Here is a 9,417-nt window from a genome sequence, read left to right as displayed (position 1 = left end):
ATGGCATGAACCCCAAGCAATTGATTGCACAGACTTGCTAAGCTCCCAAGGAAAGAGAACCTGTCCTGTTCACCCACTGCCTCTGCATCCTTCCCTGTGTCAGAGGAACAATCGCTTGACTACAACATTTACTAAGTCAACACCACACGCACTGAATATTCATGGGGTTCTCCTGCTTCTAGGAAAAAACACACAAGATTGGGGAGTGTGACCCCATTTTTCCTCCTATGGTTTCAACTCTCTCAGAGGCGGGAGTAGAGGGAGCCAGGGCTACCAAGGCTCTGCCCCTTGGCCTCTCCCGGCCACATCAACCAGGCTCTTTCCTCTTTAGGAAAGGGAAGAGATTCCTCTCGCCAGGTGCCTTCTTTGCACAGAGCTCCAGGATTCCTGGAACTCGGTGTGAAACCCAGCCGTGATCACAGGCACTTTTAGGAAAAGGGTTTTTCCTGCTGCAGTGTGGCTCCAGCTTCCAGCTTCACAGGGAGAGGAATGGAGTTCCCGCCAGCCTCCCTTACCATGCAAGTTTAAGTTTAAGAAAACACAGGCACAGAAAGCAGTGGGAGGGGTGAGGAGAAGGAGGAGGAGGGGCCTATCTGTCCCCCAACCCCATTACCAGCTGCCTCCTCCAAGACCCAGCCAGAAACAAACACAACCAGAAGGTCAGAAACATCACCCAGGGCTACGCCAGGATCTCTGCCTGCCCATTTGAAATCTTGTGAGTTAAGTGAGACACTTTAGTGTAAGCTATACTTTGGTTATTCCAAGCGCACTTTCCAGTGCAGTCCCTTGTTGCAAGCTCTCCACCCAGGGGGGTGGATTTACAAAAATTTACACTGATGGAGCAGTTACAGCATCAGGGCAATTTCAAACATGTAACTCTCCCAGCCCCTCCTGCACGGTCCCCAGCACCCAGCCCAGAAAGGGGGGAAGAGGAGAAGAAAACAGGGAGACCACTGGACCCCAGCTCTGTTCTGGGGGAGAGGGACACAGCAACTTCTGGCTTCCTTCATCACCTGGCTCATTTGCAGCTTTTATTCTTGCCCCCAACTCTGAAGGACACACACTATTTTTCCTTTAAAGGAGGCTACACTTTTAAGAGCATGCAACCTCAAATTTTAAAGGGAGGCTGGCCCTGGGAAAGAGGGTTCAATTCAAGGCCAATCCAGTGTCACTTCCCCACGGGATTGGGGGGGAGGTGTCTCAGCGGTCCACTTCACTCAGCTCCCATGAACAGCTCAGAGCTGCCCAGGGCCAGGGAGCCTGCTCACCTCCAAAGCTGAGATGCCAGGTCCCGGGGCAACACCCCAAGGACCAGCCCAGCGTAATACAGGCCACCCTCTGTACTGGGGAGCCGGCCCTCCTCTCCTCCCCGGGGAAGTGGGAAGCTGGGCGCAGATGGTGGCCCCTGATGGGGTCCCTGGAGGGGGAAAGGTTGGGGTGCATTAGGATGGGGCCTGGGCAGGTGAGGGTTCCCGGGGAAGTGGGCGGGCACGTAAAGATGTGGGGGGGGGGGGAGTGCATGGCAGAGGATAACGCACGGGACGTGTGGGAAGTGGGTGATGGTGGGGGGGAGGAGAGGAGGAGGAGGAGGAGGAGGGGGAGGAGAGGGGGGAGCGTGGTGATGCTGATGGCGGTGGTGGTGGCGGCGGCGGCCGTGCCGAGGCCGCAGCCCGCCCCGCGGCCGTGCTCAGCCCGCAGCCCGCGCTGGCTGCGGCGGGGACCCCGGGCCAAGCCGGGCCGCGGAGCGCAGGCGCGGGGACCCGAACGGCCGTCGGAGCCCCGCAGGCCTCGCCCGCGCGCGCCTCGCCCCGGCCGGGGCCGCGCCGCCCTCCCGTCCCGGCGAAGCCGCTGCCTTACCTGCGCAGGGGCACGCGGGCGGCGGGGAGGCCGAGGGGAAACCAGGCGGCGCCGGCCTCGGGGGCCCGGATACGCGGACGCCTCCTGCCCACGCCACTGCCAGGCCTGCGTTGCCGGAGCCCTGCCGAGCCGGTGCCCGCGCCCGGTGCCGACGCCGCGCCGCGCTCCGCGGGGCCGCGAGGACTACAAGTCCCACAGTGCGGCGCGCGCCGGGAGGAGGGCGGGGCATGCGGGGGCGGGGCCTCCGGTGTGAGGGGCGGGGTCTGGGAGGGCGGGGCCCGGGAAGGGCGGGGCCCGGGAAGGGCGGGGCGGGACCCCCGAGCGGACACCTGCTCCTCCGGGCCCCGAGGGCGCAGGGCCGGTCTGCAGACGGCCCCGCGCGCGCGCCTGGTTTCCATCTCCCCACCTGGGCGCTGGGAATCTCTCCCTCCGGGCGGGTCCTCCCTTTCTCCCTCCGCGGGGTTGAGTCAGCCCAGGCCGGGGGGGGCCCCCGCTGACCGCTCGGCAGGAATCAGTTGGTCGTCCCGCGCCGTGGGGACTGGGGACCTGGGGCCGGCACTCGGGAGCCGCCCGTCGTGCAGGGGGCCACGGATCCCCGCGCAGGCCCGGCCCGGGCCGTGCCCGGGGATCCGGGGGTGAGGGGTCCCGGCCGGCTGGCCGCCCGCCTTCCCCGTCTCTCCCCATCTGCTCCCCCGCTGTCATCCCGCCCCACTGGGGGCTGCGCTGCCCGCCCACCGCCTGGGCGCCACGGGCCACCCAGCTCCTCCTCCCGCACATGCGGCCCCGAGCCTGCTGGACAGCAGGCCTCTCCCAAGGTCACAGCCTCTCCCAAGGTCACGGGCCTCCACAGGGACTGCGCAGCCCAGGACCAGCCGGGCGGGCCCGCCAAGCGTCGGGGAATAACGGTGAAAACAGCCGCGGAGATGCAGGCCTGCTCCGGGACCGAGGATCGGGCTGGGCATGGTGGCGCTCGCCTGTCACCCCTGCAGGATGACAGTGGAGGCAGCCGGAGCACAGGGTCAAAGCCAGATTCTCCGAGCTGCCATCCCAGCTTCTCAGGAGGCTGAGATCTGGGGATCGTGGTTCACAGCCAGCCCGGGCAGGAAAGTCCCCTTGAGACGTTCACCTCCAACCACCCGCTAGAAAACTGCAAGCAGTGGTAAGGCACTAGCCCTGCGCTGAGGAGCTCAGGGAGGGCGCCCAGGCCCAGAGTTCAAACCCCACGAGGGACAACGGGTGGGGGGGGAAGGAAAATCAGTTGTAATTCAGCTTATTGGTAGCATTTTTAACAGGCCGTCTTAAATATGCAAGGAAAAAAAAAAGCTAATTTGGCTTCCCTCCTGATTAAGAATTCTCGGGAATGTAGGAAATATGCCAGCCTGCTGCAGAGAATTAGGATAGAAACACAAGAGTGCTTCCGATAGCATGTGCATAAGTGTGTGAAACTGTGTGTGCAAAGGTGTGAGTGCGTGTGAGTGTGCATGACGGTGGACATATGTGCAGGTGTGTGAATGTGTTTGTGCTACGGTGTGTACCAGGGTGTTTCTGGGTGCAGTCAAATGCATGCACACACATGCACTTTCTGTGTCACGCTTGCAGGTTTGTGATTTAAGTGTGTTGAGTGTGTTGCCTCTCCTTAGGTCAATCGAGAAGTGCTTTTTCCCATTAATTAAAAGAAAATGTCTTTTAAGTCATTGTAGGAAGATGGAGCGCTTTCTGGTGGCCGTAGGTGTTGTCAGGCAAGTCTGGAAACTGATTGGAATACCAGTTCAGGAATATTCCACCCAGCAAGAAGAACGTACTCACAGGGCACCAGTGGTTCACACCTGTAAGCCTAGCCATTAAGGGAGGCTGAGATCTGAGGATCACGGATTGAAGCCAGCCCTAGGATTGAGACTCTTAATTCCAATGAGCTACTCCAAACATCAGAGGTGGCACTGTGGCTCAGGTGGTAGAGCGCCAGCCTTGAGCCAAAGGAGCTCAGGGACAGAGCCATGGCATGCACACACACACACACACACACACACACACACACACACACACACAGAAAAGGCTGGGGCCATGGCTCAAGTGACAGAGTGCCTGCCTAGCAAGTTCAAGCTGCAGTCCGGCCCAAGTTCAAAACTCCAGTTCTGACAATACATCACAAAGGCAATAAAGCTAAATGTTAAGCTGTGATAAAGTGGGGCACAGGTACATCAGTATTCACCCCAGTTTCTCCCTCAGTGATGGAAGCGGTAAGCAAGCAGGAGTAATGAGACAGAAGCAGGAATGGGTAAAATCACTGTCATCTTGTAAAGCTCTCGTGGTGAGTCTTCCACACCATTGAGCTGCTTGAGGGACACAAGGATGTCAGCGTTTCAGCTTTGGGGCTGCAGGTAGCCCTGAATGGCGGGGGTACAAGTCAGGCGGAGAAAGTGGGGAGACAAGCATGAGCAGGGGTTCCAGCTCTTTCCCCACAAGTAACTCACGCTCCTCTGCTAGAGTTCATTCACTTTCTGAATTGGGATGAGGGGCTAAAAATCAGCCATGAGCTCACTGTCCTGGGCTAGCCCACCTAGACGCGGCTAGCTCAGCCGGGCAGTAGCTCATACCTGCAATCCCAGAGCGTCAGGAGAATCATAATTAGTGAGACTCCATCTCAACAATGAGAAAAGCCCTGAGTGTGAGGTGCAAGCCTGTCACCCCAGCCACGTGGGGAATGTCAACAGGGGGGTGGCAGTCCTGCCAGTCTGGAACAGAAATAATGAAATCCTTCTCTCAAAAATAACCAAAGAAAAAGGGCCGAGTGCCCCTGCCTTGCACTCGTGAGGCCTTGAGTTCAAACCCTAGCACGGCCCACCTCAAAATCTTCAAGTTTGAGAGACCCAGGTAAGCTTGGGTCCAAATTTCTGGGAGATACGTGTGCAGGCCCTCCTCAACTCGAGGGGAGGGCTTACTCGGGGTGATGTGGTTTGCCGTGTCAGCACAGACACGTGAGAAGCATCCGTGGGTAAAGCCCAGCCATACGTGTGACGATGATGGTGATGGCGGTGGCTTGGGAGATGGCATAAGCTGGGATTACAGACATGTACCACCACGCTCAGCTCTGTAGCTTCTTCAGCTTGCACTTCATCCCGGTTCATCCCACACAGTGCAGTGAAGCCGAAGCTGCTTGGTTTCCGCAGCTGGCAGCACCCCACCGGGAGGGCGTCTGCCTTGGGTTAGAGAAGCTGGCATGTCAGAGTTGGGCTCTACCCACGCGAGCCACACCACCCGTCACCTTTGCCTTGGCTATTTCTGGGGTACATGGGATCTCAGTGGGTGCCTGGGCTAGCCTGGACTCTGATCCTCTTCCTGGTGTTTCCTGGAGTGGCTGGGTGGCAGGCGTGCACCACGGCACGTGGATCATGCAGTAGGATGGAGTCTTGCAAACGTTCCTGTCCTGTGGGGTTGGCCTGCGATTCTGATTTCCAGATCTCTGCTTCCTGACGTAGTGTGGATGGCAGGCGTAAGCCATGGCACCTGGCAGATCATCTACTTTTTGAATCTTTTCTTTTCCTTTACCCCCAAGTGTCCTCTTTACCGTCATTTAAAATTCCTCTCCCGACGCTCTTGTTTCTGGCAGCTATGAGGCGATTATTCTCCCTGTCGCATTCCTGCCTTGCAGAGCAGATCAAAAAAATAGATATAAAATCACATGTGCAGAGATTTTTTTTTAGTCCAGAGAGTAGGAGGCAGATTGACAGGCAAGTGCCTTGGGGTTCGTGGGGTGAGGGCTTCAGCACGGTGTGGGGGTTTAAGAGCAGCAGCTGGCCTTGTATCTGAACCCCAATCATTCAGAAGCCAAGAAGACCCTGCAGCCCCTCAAGGTCTGTTCCCCAGATCCCCCCAGGGGATGGGGAGGGGGGATGGAACCTGGGGTCCCACTTCCAGATGCTGGCCTGTGCTCTGTCAGATCGGGTCCCGTGGACTCTGTGGGGAGGCTGGACTTCTGGGTTTGCAGTCTCCTGCAGCTCCTCCAGCCCAGGGCTTTGGGGTTTCCATGGAAACCAGCCTGCGGTTTTGAAGAGGCGGTGACAGCTTCAGTGTCTGGAGGATGGGGAGGGGGGTGGCCCTTCCCCCGTCCTGCCCCTCCCTCCCACATGTCAGCAGATGGTAACATCACCTCCTTCTGCACCTTTCTCCGACAGGGGTCAACTTGACCTCAAGAAGAAGAGGTAGCCTGGCTCTCCTCCATCTCTTCTCTCCCACCCCAGCCCTGCTCTGGGATTTGGGGCCACATTGAAAATAATTCCCCAAGACATCATCATCACCACCTTCCTCCCCGCCCACATACACACAATGCAGAAGCCACTGGAGGAGCGGGTGTAGTGACCCAGTGATCAGGGAGGGTGGAGGATCTGGAAGCTGAGGTCTCTTGCAGCTCCTGCCTGGAGCATTGGCTCTGCAGAGGCCCACTGCCCATCCCTGCACCCCTTCCTGCCTCATTTCCCTGTGGGTGCACTCTGGGATAGATTGTTGTGTATTTCTCTCCCTCCCCCACCTCCCCTGGGCTCTAAACTCAGAGTTTTATACCTGTTCTGCTTTTATTTTATTATTTGCTCATGGCTGACGTTGTAGCATTTGAGCTATAACTCCAGTGCAGGCTTTTGCTAGCTCACTGGAGATACGAGTCTCTTGAAGCATTTATTCCCAGGCTGGCCTCACACCCCGATCCTCAGCTGTCAGCTTCCTGAGTAGCTAGGATTGTAGGTGTGCGCTGTTGATGCCAGGCTTGTCTTTCTACCTTTATTTCCATCAGCACGGCTGGGGTAAGGGAGTTCTGGAAACAGGGGCCCTGAGTGTGCAGTGGGCAGCTCTGGCAGGGACTGTCCAGGTTCAGCAGCAGATGCCAGGGATGGGAGGTGACCAGAACCCAGGAAAAGAGAGGAGGCCTGAGGCTTTGGTGGCTTTGGCCAGGCCCTGCAGGTTTGCAGGCCCTGTGGTACTTGGAGTGCCCCCTGCTGGCCAGAAGCAGCACTGCTGGTGGCGTCTCCCTCCTCTGGCCATCTGCTTCCTGCCATTCATTTCTTCCATCCATATTTTAAAAGCCTGCTGAGAGAGCCCCCCACGTCCCCCAGCAGCCCCCTACACAACAGCATCAATGGCCAAGTGTGAGACCCTCATTACCATTTTTTTTCTGGAGGGAGGACACTGGGAACTGACCTAGGGCCTCCTCTTCCAAGCTAAGCCAGGATTGTGCCACTGCACTGTGATAGGCTCACCGCCAGGGTGGTGGTGTGTTAGCTCAGGGTGCTTAAACGTATGTGTTGGAACTGTGAGGTGAGGAGGGATGGGGGACCTGAGGCAGGGGCTCAGGGACTCCACGGAGTCAGGGGGCAAATCCTGTATTAGCGTCATTCTTTGCTTTCCTGGAATGACCCATCCTTTGTTTATGGGGGTGCAAAAGGACACATCTGTGTCACCAAACCCCACATTTAGCAGCCAGACCACAATCCGTTTCTCTGGGGCCCAACTGATCAAGTCAAAGCAGGGTCACAGAGCCCCCCACAGGGGCTCACGCTGGCCAACCCAGTTACTCAGGAGCCCCAGACCCTGAGGACTGCAGCTTCAGGCCCAACCAGGTAAAACCTCAGCAAGACCCCATCTCAGCAAATAAACCAGGCATCGTGATGCAATCTATAATCTTAGCTACCAGGGAGGTGTAGGTTGGAGGATCAGGGCCCTAGGTAGACCCAGGCAAAAAGAAATTACCTCAAGCAAAAAGGGCTGGGGGTGTGGCTCACATGGCAGAGGCACAGCCTAGCAAGGGCAAGGTCCTGAGTTCAAACTCCAGTACTGCCAACCAGTCTCTCCCCCCTAAAGAAACCCCAATGTAACAGAAAGAATGGCATATTGGACCTGGTGTCAGGTCAAGGTGAGCTGGAGCCAGGCACAGCGTCCTTTCAGCCCAGGATGCTTGTGCACTGTGCCAGCGGTCAGCGGCTCCTACCCCCAGCCTAGCATGCACCGTGTTTGCCCTTTCCTCTCTGCTTTTGCCTTGCTTGGTCTGCACATTGATGTGTCCTCAGGGGCCAGATTGGGCCTCCCCCCACTCGAGGGTCTCCCCCAGAGCCCCCCAGATGCCCCCAGCTCTGGGAAGCACTTAGCTGTGAAACCTGTGGACCTGCAGCTGAGCCCCCCCCCACCCCATCGGTGAAGAAGCTGGCAGAGCTGTGGCCCTCACCCCCACAGCACAGCCACACCAGGAAGGACCCAGTCCCAAGGGGCGGGTGTCTACTTCTTTACCCTGTTTGTTACTGAGGGGCCCACGGGACTTGGACACATTGACTTCAGGTTTTCTCATTGTGGGGATTTATTTATCCCCCCTCCAGATTATCTAGCTGTACTTCTTGGTGGGGGGTGATTCCTGGGCGGGGACAGCAGGCCCAGGGGACAGCAGGCCCAAGGCACAGCCGTGAGGGTGTCAGCTCAGAGCTGATGGAGGGTGGACTGGTGCCTTGAGCTACCACCTGCACCCTGTGGCCCTTGATGTCCCCATTCTGACAGCGACAGGGACGGTGGGGTCTCCGCCCCCCTAGGGACAGGACCCCCGTGTCACAGGGGACGGGAAAGGAGTCTGTCCACGGGTCTGGTTTTCATGTCTTTTATTAGCATCAATGTACACAAAGTGGAAATGACTTCCTCTAGCTTAGAAAGTTGGGTTGTTTTTCTTCTAAATTCTGTTCAGTGATTGAAAAATGAAATGTCCTGGGAGAAATCGCACTTTTGGGGTCCTGAACCACCCCCTGGCATCCGATCTGGGCTCCACCTGAAGCTTCCCAGTCATCTGCCTCCCTCCACCTCACCATCCAAACCCTGCAGCCTAAGTCCTTCAGGCAGCGTTGAGTTCACAGAGCCTAGCCTGAGCTCCTGTCCACTGTCCCAGGAGCTGGGCCCCAGGGGGAGAGGCCGTGCTCAGAATTTAGCAGCCGGGGCCACTGGGGAGCTGTTAGGTCAGCTAAAGAAATATATATATATATATATATATATATATATATATATATGGAGAGAGAGGGGGGGGAGAGAATGCAAAAGGCCATCTGTACTCCAAGCTGTGGCGGGCAGAGTGTGAGCAGTGGACGGCCTCTGTAGGCATGGCCCAGTGAGTCAGGTATCCCACATTCTGGGGACGTGTGTCGTGCTGTGGTCTACGCCAGCCAAGGCCCCAGGAAGGCCTAGGAAAGCCTCCAGTGGTTCTGGTTCAAAAATAGTGATGCTTGCTGGCTTTTGACCTCGATCTCCGAGGTGAGAGAGCGCGGACATTTTTTGTTTTGGGCACTGTGAGTGTGTTCCTTGAACCTTGACACATTATACTTCCACGATCAGACATCTCGAAAGAGAAAAGAAAAACACAAAAGAATTAACACAGCAACGTGTCTCCTCAATCACCCTGAACACTTCCGGAGGGCCAAGAGAAACTGCTGCCCCCCCACCCCACACACGGCAAAACCAACCGCAAAGCAACGCCCTTCCGATCCACCGAAAGCCAAGAAGAGCTGGGCCAGGCGCTGGCCAGCGGGCGGGGCTGGGGGACAG

This window comes from Megascapheus bottae, chromosome 28 (assembly GCF_031878675.1).
Source record: "Megascapheus bottae isolate mThoBot1 chromosome 28, mThoBot2.hap1, whole genome shotgun sequence".
NCBI classification, from domain to species: Eukaryota; Metazoa; Chordata; class Mammalia; order Rodentia; family Geomyidae; genus Megascapheus; species Megascapheus bottae.
Note: the sequence above shows the minus strand (reverse complement) of the source record.